General features: G+C 37.2%; 1 pseudogene; it reads right to left on the bottom strand.

Annotated features, from left to right (window-relative positions):
• LOC118635367 overlaps window positions 1-15,205 on the bottom strand; it is an 83,361-nt pseudogene extending 68,156 nt beyond the window's left edge.
• Between the last annotated feature and the right edge of the window lie 453 nt (window positions 15,206-15,658).

Genomic DNA, 15,658 nt, shown 5'->3' with positions numbered 1-15,658 from the left:
ATATATCTGTTGGATGTTTGTATGTCTTCTTGGGAGAGGTGTCTGTTCAGGTCCTCTGTTCATTTTTTAATTGAATTGTTTGTTTGGTGTTGATTTTTTTGTGTATGTGTTCTTTATAAATTTTGGATATTAACCCTTTTTCAGAGCTGTGGTTTGTGAACATTATCTCGCATTCAATCGGTTTCCTTTTTTTTTATTGTCAGTTTCTTTTACTGTGAAGTAACCTTTTAGTTTGATATAGTTCCATTAAATTATTTTTGCCTTTATTTTCCTTGCCTTTGGGATAAAGTTTATAAAACGTTTTCTACAACCAAGGTCAATAATTTTAGTACCATTATTTTCTTCAATGTCATTTATGGTTTCAGATCTTATATTTAGGACTGTGATCCATTTGGAACTAATTTTTGTACATGGGGACAAATGGTGGTCTAATTTCACTCTTTTGCATGTGGTTTTCCAATTTTCCCTGCACCATTTACTAAAGAGACTTTTCTTTTTATCCATGGCTGGACTCTCAGTTCTGCTCCTTTGGTCTGTGTATGCTTTTCTGCCAATATCATGCTGTTTTGATTATTGCAGCTCTGTAGTATAATTTATAGTAAGGTAGTGTGATACTTCTGGCTTCATCCTCCCCCACCCAGGATTGCTTTGGGTATTCAAAGTTTCTTGTGGTTCCATACAAATTTGGTGATGTTTTCTAGTTTTTTAAAAATGACATTGAGATTTTTATTATGATTGCATAATTTTTATTATAATTGCCTTGGGTAATATGACCATGTTAACTATGTTGATTTTTTCAACCCATGATTATGGGATATCTTTCTATTTCATTGTGTGTTTTTCAATCTTGCTTAATAATGCTTTGTAGCTTTCAGTATGTAGGTCTTTCATATCCTTTGTTAAGTTTATTCTTAACTATTTTATTTTGGTTGCAATTGCAAAATGAATTGTTGTTTTCATTTATTTTCTGAAATGTTATTGTTAGTATATTGGAAAGCAGTGAATTTTTTTGTATAGTGATTTTGTATCCTGCAACTTTCCTGTATTTGTTTATTGATTCTAATAGTTTTTCGATGGAGTCTTTAGGGTTTTCTACATATAGAATCATCTCAACTGAAAAAAATAATACTTTTACTTCTTCCTTCCCTATTTGGATGCCTTTTATTTATTTATTTTTTCTTTTTGTCTGCTTGCACTGGCAAGGAATTCCAGAACTATGTGAATAAGAGTGGTGACAGTGGGCATTCTTGTGTTGTTCATGATTTTAGAGGAAAAGCTTTTAGTTTTTCATCATTGGCTGATAGTTTTCATATTGTTTGATTATGTTGAGTTAATTTTTTTTCTATTCCTTTTTTGAGTGTTTTAATTATAAATGAATGTTGTATCTAATCAAATGCTTTTTCTGCATCTATTGATAAGATCATATGATTTTTATTTTTTGTTTAGTTAATGTGGTGTATTACACTGATTAATTTGTGTTTTTTACCTTTGTTAGCTTAAAATCTATTTTATCAGATTTATATGTATGGCTACACCTGCTTTTCTGTCAATGTTATTTGCTTGGAGAATCATTTTCCACCCTTTCCCTTTGATTCTAACTTTGTCTTTGAAGCTAAGATCGTCTCTTGGACAGTACATATTATTGAGTTTAGTTTTTATCCATTCCGCTACTCTGTGACTCTTTATTGGTAAATTCAGACAATTTACATTTAGGGTCAATTTTCTATAGCCATATTTTGTTGTTTTTGTTTGGGTTTTTTTTGGTAGCCCTGTGCCTACATTGATTCTTTTCCTTTGTGTTTCTGTCTGTTGCTTTTGTTTTGTGGTATTCCATCCTTCTTTCTTCATTTTTTTAAGCTATTTATTTTAGTTTGGGTTTTGTGTGTGTGTGTGTGGGGGTGTGGTTGTCATTAGGTTTATGAAAAAAGGTTTCACGTGTACAGATTTTTTTCTTATGAATTCTTCTGATTTCTATTTTATTTTTGCAAATTGAAACTTTTACTGCTTCTCCTTTTATGTTTTGCTCTCACAAATTATGCCTGTTTGCGCTGTAAGTTTGCTGATTTTTTGTTTGTTTGTTTTCACGATGTTGTGACCTTTTGTTCTTTGTTTCAGGTAGAAAAACCTCCTTGCGTATTTTCTGCAATGGAGGTTTTCTGGTAATAAAATCTCTCAGCTTCTGTATGTCTGGAAAAGTCTTTATTTTTCCTTCATGTTTAAAGGATAATTTTGCTAGAGATATTGTTTTGGGCTGGTAATTTCTCTCTTCAGTAGTTGAGTATTTTATTCCACTGTCTTGTGGCTTATATAATTTCTGCTGAAAAGTCTGATGATAAGCTAATGGGCTTTCTTTTATAAGTTATTTTCTTCTTTTCCCTGGTTGCCTTGAGAATTCTTTTTTTTTTTTTTTTGTCATTAATTTTATAAAAATCTTTATTGTTGAAAGTATTACAGATGTCCCCACTTTTTACCCCACTTGAACTACTCCTCATTGTCTCAAACCTTCCTGCTTTCCCCAAACTATTTTCTGTGTCCATTGGTTATGCATATATGCAGATAAGTTCTTTGGTTTATCTATTCTCAACACCACAATCTCCTTCCCTCAGAGGTTTGTGAATCTGTTTTCTACTTCCATGTCTCTGGATCTATTTTGTCCATGATATTCCATAAATCAGTAAGATCATGTATTACTTGTCTTTTTCTGACTGGGTTATTTCTCTCAGCATAATACTCTTCAGGTCCCTGTGTGTCATCTCAAAGGGTAAGAGCTTTTTTTTTTTTTTTCTTTTTCTTTTTTTTTAACTGCATAGTAACCCATTGTGTATACGTACCACAGCATTCTTATCCACTCTTCTACTGATGGATACTTGGGATGTTTCCAGATCTTAGCTATTGAAATTGGGAACGCTATGAACATAAGGGTGCATATATTCTTTCTGATTGGTATTTCAGGCTTCTTAGGATATATTCTTAGAATTGGAATCACTGGATCTTTTAGAAGTTTCATTTTTTAAAATTTGAGGGAGCACCAAATTGTTTTTTATGGTGGCTGCACCAGACTACATTCCCACCAGCAGTGTACTAGAGTACCGTTTGCACCACATCCTCGCCAGCATTTGTTGTTTAAGGATTTGTTAATGGCAGCCATTTCAGCAGGTGTAAAGTGATATCTCATAGTCATTTTAATTTGCATCTCTCTGATGATTAGTGATGTTAAGCACTTCTTCATATGTCTCCTGTCTATTTGTATGTCCTGTATAGAGAAGTCTCTATTCAGGTCCTCTGTCCATTTTTTAATTGGATTGTTTGTCTTCTTTTTTTATTGAGTTGTAGAGTGCTCAATATATTTTGGATATTAACCTCTTACTACAAAAGTTTATGTGGAACCATAAAAGACCACGAATAGCCACAGCAATTTTGAAAAAGAAGAACAAAGTGGGAGGGATCACTATACCAGGTATCAGTCATTATTTTTTTAATAAGTTCTCAACTTCTGTTCTCTGTATTCTCCTTCTGGGACCCCTTGATTTCAATCTTGTTACTCTTCTGATGTCCCAAATATTTCTTAAACTATTTTCATTTTTTTTAAAAAAATAGTTTATATTTTTGCATCTCTGTTTTTATGCTTTTTCCTACCTTGTCTTCTAAGTCACTGATTTGATCCTCTGCTTTATCTAATCTGCCATTTATTCCTTCTAGTATATTTTTCACTTCAGATATTGTATTTTTTATTTCCTGCTGGTTCTTTTTTTTATCACTTCTATCTCCTTTTTCATGCTGTTGAAATTCTCACTAAGTTCCTTGAGCATCCATAATAACCATTGTTTTAAACTGTATCTGGGGGATTGCTTGCCTCCATTTTATTTAGTTGTTTTTCTGGAAATTTCTCCTCTTCTTTCATTTGGGAATGTTTCTTTGTCTCTCCATTTTGCCTGCCTTTCTGTGTTTGATTCTATGTGTTAGGTATATCTGTTATGGGTGGCCTTTTGTATTTGGTGTCCTGTGGAATCTATTGGTGCAGTCTACTTGAGATCTTGAGTTGGATGCTTAGGAATGTCTGTTGTGTGGGTTATGTGAGCTGTCATGTTATAGTTGAACCTTGGTTCCTGTTGGTCCATCAGTGTGTGAGATTGATCCTCAGGCTAGCTGTCTATGAAGGTCAAACCTGATCAAAGTGTATAAGTTGCTGTGAGGGTGCTGATCTCAAGAAGTGGAATTCGTGTCAGCAGGTTCTGGTGCATGCTGACATTCCTCTTTAGATGTGCCTGTTGGGGAGCTAATTGGTTCCTGCTCTGATGTTGTCTGAAGCTCACAACTGTGTGTGTTGGTTCTGGGGCCTCCTAGGAGGGACTCTGGTGCACACCAATATTAGACACTGCCTGTGACTCACCCTAGGCAACCATTTTAGAGCTACAAAGTGATCCACAATTGGTGGCTGCATCTGTTTATTCTGCGTGTTCGTGGTAAGTTCTAAGCTGCACACAATGATTGTTTCTACCAGAACTGAGCCTGGAAGCAGGCCAACAAAATGTCCAAGGCACCCTGAGATTCGCTTCTGCCTGCCTTTCTTTATTGACTGCCTGTTAGGCTCATTCAAAGAGCCTCTTATGCTTTGTGAATTGTGTGATATAGCTTCACAGTGAGTCACCAGTAGGGGTGAGTGATGTTCAGCAAGATGATACAGATTCAAAATTTGTGGCAGTGCTGCATCTGAGGCCACTCAAGAAAAGTCTCAGGGTACACAAAGGGTAGCTGCCACCTACCAGGTGCTCTCAAACCTTTGTGGTGGATTGGGGTCTCAGGGAGTTGTCAGGAAGAGGCCAGCAATATTTATCAGGTCCAAACAGACCAAGATTTGGCCCTGTGAAGGGAGAGCTCTGCATGGGTTGAGATTGTAAGGGAAAAATGGCTGTTGTACTCAAGCCACACAACTCACCCTGTCCCGGCTTCTGCCTAGACCTCATGTAGATTTCGAGCTCAGCAGGGCAAGGCCACCCGAGAGTCATGAGTGTGGGACTAGTGTAGATCCCATGGGGTTGTGACACTCTTCAGGCTCGTAAGAAAGTGGGAGGAATGGCCTATGCCCCAAAGCAACACAGGCCAGTCTCTGTCACACTCTGAGTTCCCTTAGATGTCTATACCTTGGGACCAGTCAGCTGAGTCTTCCACAGAGTGTGAGCTCCACAGCCTGGAGCAATAGGGAGTTCAGAGGGTAGGGCTGTGCATTCAAACAGGCTATGGAGGGAAATGCATGCCCTAAGAAAAATAGTGTCTGTGGTGTGGGAGAGGGACTGAGCATAGGGACCCTGGATGCTGTCATTTCAACTCTCTCCCCAGAGCCACAAAACCCAGTCTCTTCTCACATGACGCTAATCCACTTTTTGCTGTCTTCCCTTCACTAAAGCCCAGGGTGAGTGGCTGCAAACATGATTTTGTGTGTTGACCCTTTAAGAGTATGCCTGTGTCCCTAGCAGATTTTCATTTCTCCCTGGCAGACAGGATCCCTGCTGAATGAATTTCACAGCCAGATGTTATGTGGGCTCTGGTGCTCTGGACTGAGGAGCCCCGTCTGGGGTTGAGACCCCATGCTCCTTACGGGGAACCTTTAGAGCTGGAATATACCAACAGCGTCTCAGCCCATGCAGGTGGGTGTGGGGGCAGTACTTTGTGCATCTTTGCCTCTCCTATCAGTTTCAATGTGGCTTCTGTAAATCCTTGGCTATAAGATTTGTATTCAGCTAGTGTTCAGTTAGTTACTCAGATTGATAGCTCTATAATTTAGTTGTAATTTCAGTTTTATCCTGGGAGGAGGGCAGTGTAATTTCCACCTACTTTGCCTCTATTTTGGACCCCCAATGTCTAAATTTCTAATTGTTTCACCAAATATATTAGCCAAAATATCTTCTCATTCATTAATTAACCTCATAAAATGTTCCTGAATTGCTCCAGAATTAATATTTTTCCACATTCAGAAGTGAGTCAGTGGACTGCAACCATTTGTAGAGTAGCCATTGCATCCAGAAACAGTGTAAAGGCAGTGTAAAATAGTACACAAAAAACAGAACATCTAATCTTCTTTAACTCAAAGATTTTGCATTTGTTAATAATAATTAATGACACACAGGCTTTTCGTTCAGGTTTGTTTTTTCTACCATGAAAACTTCTAGGTGGAACTCCTGAACACCACATTTTATCTGTGGGTTTAACTTTGCAGGTTTATAAAACCACCAAATCAGGATCTCATCAAATCAATTTGGCACGCATTATATGCTAGATCTAGCATGGCAAATAAGTTTCCTTTCTTCCGCCATTACTACTAGGTAGGTGATGAGCCCCTGAAGATAGGATGTTGATGATTAGCAATGTCTGTAATGAGTATAGAAGGACCAAATGGACTGATTATTTCTGATTAACATGAGCTTTGTTCAACAGCACCCCACATTCAATACTTGAATAGTACCATATTGCTTTAATCATTGTAACCTTATAGTACCATATTGCTTTAATCATTGTAACCTTAAAATATCACCTGAGCCCTGGCCGGTTTGGCTCAGCGGTTAGAGCATCGGCCTGTGGTCCTGAGAGACCCGGGTTTGGTTCCCGCTAAGGGAGTGTACCTTGGTTGCAGTTTTTCCCCGGCCCTGGTCGGTTGTGTGGGTGGCAGCCACTCGATGTGTTCCTTTCACGTCGATGTTTCTCTCTCTCTCTGTTCCTCTCTCTCCCTCCCACTCTACCCGAACAAAAAATGGAAAAATGTCCTCGGGTGAGGATAAAATATATATATATATATATATCACTTAAGACGTTTGTAGTTGTGAAAATTCATAGAACTGTACATTTATGCTTTGTAAACTTTTCTGTATTTTACACTTCAATAGAGTAAAACAATCAAAGAAACCCTCCTAAATTAATAATCATTTTATAACAAAAAGCACCCTAAGTCTATATTAACATATTAAATATATTTTGTTTGTTTTCTATTTAAAATAAACACTTTCAACATCATGCATATCACAAAGCAACAATATACAATGGAAAATGAAAAATTAATGTCACAAGTTCTCGAATCCACATACAGTTTTTAATCCGTGTTAAGTGCCTCATATGTTGTAGAACAAAAATCAGTACTTACACTCATTTTCCTAGGGAATAACATATTACTAGGGAATAATAATAATTTCATGTTATCCTATGTACTAAAGTAGGATATTTTTATTTAATAATTATTACAGCTTACATATAAAATTTGGAAAATGCTATCTTTTTACAATATAAAATCTGCCACCCCCCTTGGAGGTATCTACTAAGTTATAAAGACCTTTTCTTCATTAGTACATTTTTCTTATTTTTGTAAATATTCAAATAGTTGATCATTTTGTTTTTAGAATTTTATTAGTTGTCATTATAAATAAACCTTAATTAAATAAGTACAACCATTGTCGTTTCAGTTACTATAATTATTATTAGGTTTAATCCAAAATATGTGCATTATCATCTTGTTGTATATGAATAAATATTGCAGATGGTATAGGATCAATTACTTATTTAAGAACCCAAAGCAAATAATTGACCTAGGTTTATTTTCACTTCTTAAGAACTGTACATTTTTTTAAAATATGTTTTTATGGATTTTTTAGAGAGAGAGGAAGGGAGAGTGATATAGAAACATTGATGTGATAGAGAAACATCAATAAGCTGCCTCTTGCATGCCCCCTACTTGGGATCGAGCCTGCAACCCGGGCATGTGCCTTGACCAGGAATTGAACTGGGACCTCTCAGTCCACAGGACGATGCTCAATCCACTGAGCCACACAGGCCAGGCAAGAACTGTAAATTTTAAAATTAAAAAAATTATAATTGGCATTTTCAGGCCCTGATTAATCAAACTAAGTAAAGATATATAAAAATATATTAATGATGTTCCTCAGAAGTGTCCAATTTTACATATTTTAAGCCAATATTAAGTGTCTGCTACATGCATTTTTGCATTCTTCTTTATGTTTAAGCATATATACAAGCCTCTACCATTGCAGAGGTTAGGGACTCAATAGATCTTTATTGAATAGATTATGTACATATGTGTACATATATATAGCCTTGATTCTCTTTGTTCTCTCCCTTCCCTTCTTTCCCTCTAGTAGCCACCATTCTGTTGTCTGTGTCTATTAGTTTGTTTGTGTTGATAGCTTGTTTATTGCTTTTTGTTTTATACCTTACATAGGAGTGAAATCATGATTTTTGCCCTTTTCCGACTGACTGATTTCACTTAGTATGATACTCTCAAAGATTCATTTATGTTGTTGCAAATGGCAATATTTCATCTCTTTTATGGCTGAGTAGTATTCCATTGTATATATGTACCACATCTTTATCCAGTGATCAGTAGGACACTTGGGTTTTTTCCAAGTCTTGATGATTTTTAATAATGCTGAAATAAAAATAGGGGTACATATATCATTATGAATAAGTGTTTTCAAATTTTGGGGAAAGAGGGTAAATACCCAGAAGAGGGGTTGCTGGGCTTTACTTTAATTTTTTTTGTAGAACCTCCACACTGTTTTTCATAGTGGCTGTACTAATCTCCATTCCTACCAGTCATGTATGAGGGTTCCATTTTCTCCACATCCTCTCTAATACATGTTATTTTATATTGATAATAACCATTTTAACAAGTGTTATTTGAAAGGTAGGTTCTGCTATTATTCACCTCATATTGTCTCAAAAGATAGCCATTAAAACCAAGGCAAACTTACATCTAGGCTTCACTACCTGCTCCTCACAATCTGGCTACTAGAACTCTCCTTTGAAGTCTGGGACTTTCGTTAAACTGTGGAGGTGAACTTTTGCTAGCTTCTACAGTTTTGCATAGTCAGACATCTGGAACCAAAACTTATGAGAGCCATTTAAATCTTCAGCCTTTGCTCTGGATGTTCCATTTTCCTGAATTCTCTTCTTCCCAGATAGCTATTGGACTGACTCTATAAACTCCTGTAAATCTATGCTCACATGTCACCCACTAAACAAGGCCTGTGCTGAACTTTTATTTCATATCACTTACAACAAGTTAGTATGGTTTATTTTTTACTCATTGAGTCTTCTACAGTGTGATCAACTGTCTTGTTTTTCCTGGGACTGAAGAGGTTCCCAGGGGGTGGGACTCCAGTTTTAGTACTAGGATAGTCCCAAGAAAATTGAGATGCATTGGCCACCTTTTCTCCTCCCAGCAGAATTAAACCTTCACAGCTGTGGATATCTCTCTTTTGTTGAGTGATTTATTCTACACATCAACAACAGTGCCTCACACACATAGTAAGCAGTTAATAAATCTTTGCTGAATGAAAGAAAGACTAAAGAAAAATTACAGTGGTTAGATCCTAGCACCTAGATGTGTAGATTCTAAATGGGCCTGCTGTATGTTATTTTGGGAAGACAGAATAAAATTTACGAATAATTGCTTAGGTTTCTAAGTTTACAAAATTATTATATTGCCATGTCCTGCTTCACTTAATCTTAATAGCAGTTCTATAGCATAGAATGAGTAATATCTATGGTAGTAGATGTTTGTGAGGGTAAAAAGAAGTCATTCCCATAAAGGCATTTCCACACTTTCATGACGCTCAAATAATCATTCGTTGAATATTCCTAACTTCATTATGATTGCTATCATTATTGTTACTTTTATTAGTGAGATAGTCATCGGCCTCTTTTTAGGATGTAAGATTTGAGTCTAAGAAAAGATTGGTGACTTGTTTAAAATCACAAGCAAGTGAGTGGCTAATGCTAGCATTTTTAAAGGTTTCCTTTTCCAATTTGTTCATTAACAATGCAGTCCTCTCAGTGCAACCAAGGAAATATACACCCCTCTGTTTTACTGACATATATTTATACAAATTGGACATATCTAATATACCAGTGATACCTCGGTTCTCGAACATAATTCGTTCCAGGAGGACGGTCGAGAACCAAATTGTTCGAGAACCGAAGCAATGAAACCCAATAGGAAATAATGGAAACTGGATTAATTCGTTCCAAGCCCCAGAAAATGCCTATTTACTGGCCTAATTTGTATATAATATGTAGAAAAACATAAGTCTCAACAAGAAATAAAAGTGTACAGTATGTCTAAGGGTTAAATTCAGTGTAAAGCGTGACTCTCTCCACAAAGCGTGACTCTCTCCACAAAGCGTGACTCTCTCTCTGCACTCACACTGATGACGCAAGCAAGGCGCGCTGGGCCGAATGAACGCCATTCGGCTCAACTCGGCTCATCTCGGAAGTTCGAGTTCCAAATATTTGTTCGGATTCCAAGACAAAAGTTTCTCGAATCTCTTGGTCGAATACCGATTTGGTCGAAATCCGAGGCGTTCGAGAACCGAGGTATCACTGTATACATTTTAATAAGGTTGGGCATGTGCTTATACCTGTGATAACATCACGACAATCAAAGTAATAAACAAATCCATCACATCCATACATTTCTTGTGTCCCTCTTTTTATGGCTAATTAACAACCCTCTCACCCCCACACATTTCCTATCATTTACATTCAATGTGCTAATAGCCTTGTGCATCTCCCTGCATCTGTCTAGACAGGTTATTGAAACATTATGTTTATACAAAAATTAGGATTATAATTAATACATTACATGTTTCCTAACTGTGCATCAAGCTCATCCATCTTGGTTAGTAGGACTGTATTTTGTTATATTTTTGAATTCACCTTTACACCTATACAATGTGCATCTGGGGCATTATGAATCTGCTCCACATCTCAGAAGTGCCAAATTGGCCCAAAACCATTAAGCAATCAATTTAGCTTTAGTGTATGTAATCATTTTAAATTAATGTTTCAGTATTATAGTCTTTTAATTAATGAACAATTTAATACCTATAATCAAGTATCCTCAACTTTCTTTTTGAGGTTTTCCTTATATGATCTCACCTACTAAAAACTTATAGCTAAAATTAAACCTCACTTTCCAAATTTCTATAACACCACATTAGGTTTTTTAACTTGTTTATTATAACATGAAACTATATATTGAGGAAATGAACATTTGATGCTGACTTATCTATTTCAGATCCTGTGTGTGTGTGTGTGTGTGTGTGTGTGCGTACATGCACACGTGCACCTGTGGTAGATTCTCTTCAAAAGTTGTCGTTTAAATCCCTCAGGAAAAAAAACTGTTATTTTCTTTATATAGGGCCTGACTAAGTCTTCAAAAGGTAAAGCTGAGTAATTTTTGCTAATATAAAGTAGTTTCAAATTGGATTATTTTATGAAATGTTATAAAGTGAAAGTGATTATTTTTCTTTGCTGATTTTTTAAATACCCAACTCACTACAATGTTCTACAACTGTTCATAGTTTTAGAGGCTTTAGTTTTCACACGTGATTTAGCAACAGATACCCATGTATTTGTATTGAAAATTCAAAATTAAGCCTAATTTTTTTTTTAATCCTACCCAAGGATATTTTTTCATTGATTTTCAGACAGAGTGGGAGGGAGGGAGAGATAGAGAGGAACATCAATGTGAGAGACACATCAATTAGTTGCCTCCCAAACAATCCTGACCAGGGCCTGGGAATGAAACTGCAATCCGGGTACATGCCCTTGACCAGGAATTCAACCCATGACTCTTTGATCTATGTGCTGATGCTCAACAGCTGAGCCAAACAGTCCAGGGTAAATTATGCATAATTTTAGATTGTCTAAGTAAGCATTTTTTTTTTTTTTTACATCATGAAGAAATGTCAGAGAGTTCATGGATGGGCATTAGGAGATTTATGAACCCTCTAAAAAAATACTTTTATTATGATCATAAGTATATTTTCAGAATAGAGGACCTTAGATTTCATTAGATACTCCAGTGTAAAAAAACGATAAGAATACATATAATATTACATACTTTAAAATTATATAAATTTTGCCCTGGCTAGTTAGACTCAGTGGTTAGAGTGTGGGCCTGTGTACCAAAGAGTCATGGGTCAAGGGCACATACCTCTGTGGTAGTTCATCCGCAGCCCTGGTTGGGGTCATGTGGGAGGTTACAAGCTTATGTGTCTGTCTCACCTCAATGTTTCTCTCTCTCTTCCTCTCTCACTCTTGCCCCATCCCTCCCACTCTATCTGAAGATAAATAGAAAAATATCCTTGGGTGAGGATTAAAAATAAATAAAATATATAAATTTTACTCTTTATGACAGCATAGATGAACCTGGAGAACATAAAGTGAAATAAGCCAGTCAGAGAAATACAAGTACCATATGATTTTATTCATATGTGGAATTTAATGAACAAACTGAACTACCAACAAAAATAGAGGCATACTCATTGATAGAGAGTAGGCAGACAGCTTGGGGAAGGGGGATTTCGGGGGAGTGTAGGGTTTGAGTAAAAAAAGAAAAAAAGATAGAACTTATGGACCTAGACAATAGTGTTGTGATATGGGGGCTGTGGAGGTGGAAGAGGGCATAAAAGGCATAAATGATGTTGGAAAAATAAAATAAAATATATACATCATCTTTTTGTTGTTGTTAATCCTCACCTGAGAATATTTTTTTCATTAATTTTTAGAGAGGGTGGATGTGAGGGAGAGAGAGGGAGAAATAGAGGGAAATATCAATGTGAGGGAGACACATTGATTGGTTGCCTCCTACATGCACCCTGACTGGGGCCAGGATCAAACCTGTGATCTTTCGGTATGTGGGCCAATGCTCTAACCACTGAGCAGCAACAGCCAGGGCTCTACATCATCTTTTAAAATATATCTCTCTAACCCATTCATTAGGGTTATTCCCCCCCTGGAAATATGTTTATTATAAGGCACAGGTAAAGGGATATGTTCTTACTTTACATTAGCAAGGAAGATAATGATCTCAATAGGTCATTTGATCTAGGGACTACCCTAAATCTAGGATGATTTCATCTCAAGATTCTTAACTAATTACATCTTCAAGGACCCTGTTTACCAGTAAGGTCACATTCTGATGTTCTGGGTACACATGAATTGTGTGGGGACACTATTCAACCTATTATAGCACACAGGGCCAATAGGCCTGATAAGCTCCAATATATAGTAAAAATCCAGAATCTAGGAAGTATGAGGCCATCTCTTCCTGCCTCTGTTTCATGCTACTGTAAGAGCCTCGGGAACAGGGACCCGGGTAGAGAGGCTTGCATGGCAGGTACTCAGTAAGTCTTTTCTGAGAGAGTGAACAAGTGATGGCAGGTCAGGACCAAGAGAAGATCCTCGAGGATGAAGCCATTCTCAGAAGTATCCATTTCCACCTCTTACATAACCATTTTAATGGGCTACGAACAGTAAAATATTTTGTGGCTGAGTGGAACATTTGAATGAGAAATGTTTAATTCACTACAAAAACAGTTTCCCTGTTGGAGGAAAATAAAAACAGACTTACACACAGTGTGTTGGCATTTTGAGAAGAGGGCACATACAGATGTATTTTAGTGAAAACAGGCACTGAAACAGTATTAATATGAGTTAAAAAGGTTGAGCTAGGTCATCGAGCAGGGAGAGAATCAGTACTATTGGTCAAACTCACAACAGATTTAGTTGACTGGCAATAAATAGTTGGGAAGGATGCCTAAAAGGAATAAATTCATTTACTGGGTTTTTTTTAATTTTTTATTTTTTATCCTCACCCGAGGACATTTTCCCATCTTTTGTTCAGGTAGAGTGGGGGGAGAGAGAGGAACAGAGAGAGAGAGAGAGAAACATTGACGTGAAAGGGACACATCGAGTGGCTGCCACCCGCACAACCAACCAGGCCCGGGGACAAACAGCAACCGAGGTATATGCCCTTAGCGGGAACCGAACCCGGGTCTCTCAGGACCTCAGGCCGACGCTCTAACCGCTGAGCCAAACCGGCCAGGGCCATTCACTGGTTTTTAATGCTTTAAAAACAAGCTAGATACCCATCTTGAGTGGTTTAACGCTGTAGTCACAAATTGACAAACAGGCACATAAAGACAAAAGCATTCAGTGCATTTGGGTGTGGACCCTCTTACTAGTTTCTGAAAATTGCCCTATTTTAATGCATCCTTTTTACAACCAATTCCAGGTGGCTGAATTGACTATATTTTTTATTCTGACTTGTTGACTTCTGGCCCATTAAGGCAGCCAATCCAATTAGGCAGGTTTTCTCTTGTTTTGCCTCCCAACAGAGCATCGCATTGGCTCACAGCTCCTACTAAGTGACAGGTCTTCCACAACTGTGAATTATCTTTCTTAAAGGGATCTTATCTCTGGTTCTCTCTTTAAAATGCCTGCATTTTTTCCTGGTTGTGCTTTGGCTAGAGTTTTAGGTTGTTTCTCTTTCAAGAACGTACTTGAGTTTAGATATTTGAAGTTAGAACCTAGGCTGAGTGATGAGTCAGCTGGGTTACTAGGTACAGATTTTGACACAGTTCTTGGATTACGAACTGTGACAGGCTGGTTAATGGCCCCCCAAAGAATATTAATGACCTAATCTCTGGAGTTCGTGAGTGGACCTTATATGGCAAAAAAAGAAAAAAAAAAGAAAGAAAGAAAGAAAAAGAGACATTTTGAAGGGGTGATTAACCTAAGGGTCTTGTTTGGGAAATTATCCTGGATTCTCCAGGTGGGCCCTAAATGCCCTTACATGTATCCTCATCAGAGGAAGATTTGATGCAGACACAGAAAATGAAAAAGTCATGTAAAGGAAGCAGAGGAAAGAATCAGAGAAAAAAAAAGGGCTAGGTTACTGCGTTGAAGATGGAGAAAGGGGTCATGAGACAAGGAGTGCAGATCTAGAAGCTGGAAAAGACAATGACACAGATTCTATTTGACAGTCTCTGGAAGCAGAGTGGCCCTGAAGACATCTTGGTCTGGGCCCAATAAAACTGATTTGGCAATTTTGGCTTCCAAAACTGCCAGAGAATAAATGCTGTTGTATCAAATTTGAGGTAATTTGTTATAGCAGGCATAGGAAACATACATCAAACAAGACCATCCCTGCCAGAACTGAAACCCTGGTTCTGAGTAATGTGCATTGCAGGTCACTAGACACTAGCTATACTATATTTCATGTATTTGTCTGTACTTATGTATTCAAGGATATATATTTTTTAATTTTATTTTTGTTACATATGTTTCTCCCTTTTTACCCCATTGAAACCGTCCTCCCCATACCGGCCACCTCGTCAACAACTTTGTTGTCCATGTCCATTGGTTATGCATACATGCATATAAGTTCTGCGGTTTATCTCTTCCCTTGCCCCATCACCCCCTCTTCTGAGGGTTGTCAGTCTGTACCCTACTTCCACATTTCTGGGTCTACCCTATTCCTCAGATTGTTATGTTCATTATAATCCACAAATAAGTGAGATAATGTGGTATTTGTCTTTTTCTGTTTGGCTTGTTTTGCTTAGGATAATACTTTCCAGGTCCCTCCATGTCGTCTCAAAGAATAAGCGATCTTTCTTTCTTACACCTGCATAGTACTCCATTGTGTATATGTACCACAATGTTTATACATTAGTCTACAGATGGAAACTTGGGATGTTTCCAGATCTTAGCTATTGTAAATAGTGCTGCTATGAACATGAAGGTACACATATTCATTCTGATTGGTGTTTCAGGCTTCATAGGGTATATTCCTAGAAGTGGGATCACA

The sequence above is a fragment of the Molossus molossus genome, unplaced genomic scaffold (assembly GCF_014108415.1).
Source record: "Molossus molossus isolate mMolMol1 unplaced genomic scaffold, mMolMol1.p scaffold_m16_p_2, whole genome shotgun sequence".
NCBI classification, from domain to species: Eukaryota; Metazoa; Chordata; class Mammalia; order Chiroptera; family Molossidae; genus Molossus; species Molossus molossus.
This window is presented reverse-complemented; position numbering and strand designations above follow the sequence as displayed.